Below are 732 nucleotides of genomic sequence, written 5' to 3'. Positions count from 1 at the left end.
TCTGTATGAGAAAGTGATTGTACCAACTGTGATGTATGGATCGGAGTTGTGGAGAATGAAAGTGATGGAGAGACAGAAATTGAATGTGTTTGAGATGAAGTGTCTGAGGAGTATGGCTGGTGTATCTCGAGTAGATAGGATTAGGAACGAAGTGGTGAGGGTGAGAACGGGTGTAAGAAATGAGTTAGCGGCTAGAGTGGATATGAATGTGTTGAGGTGGTTTGGCCATGTTGAGAGAATGGAAAATGGCTGTCTGCTAAAGAAGGTGATGAATGCAAGAGTTGATGGGAGAAGTACAAGAGGAAGGCCAAGGTTTGGGTGGATGGATGGTGTGAAGAAAGCTCTGGGTGATAGGAGGATAGATGTGAGAGAGGCAAGAGAGCGTGCTAGAAATAGGAATGAATGGCGAGCGATTGTGACGCAGTTCCGGTAGGCCCTGCTGCTTCCTCCGGTGCCTTAGATGACCGCGGAGGTAGCAGCAGTAGGGGACTCAGCAGTATGAAGCTTCATCTGTGGTGGAAATGTGGGAGGTTGGGCTGTGGCACCCTAGCAGTACCAGCTGAACTCGGCTGAGTCCCTGGTTAGGCTGGAGGAACGTAGAGAGTAGAGGTCCCCTTTTTGTTTTGTTTCTTGTTGTTGTCGGCTACCCCCCAAAATTGGGGGAAGTGCCTTTGGTATATGTATGTATGTATATATGGATATATATAACGAATAGACAATGTCTTGGTAGCA

This window comes from Palaemon carinicauda, chromosome 41 (assembly GCF_036898095.1).
Source record: "Palaemon carinicauda isolate YSFRI2023 chromosome 41, ASM3689809v2, whole genome shotgun sequence".
NCBI lineage: Eukaryota > Metazoa > Arthropoda > Malacostraca > Decapoda > Palaemonidae > Palaemon > Palaemon carinicauda.
Note: the sequence above shows the minus strand (reverse complement) of the source record.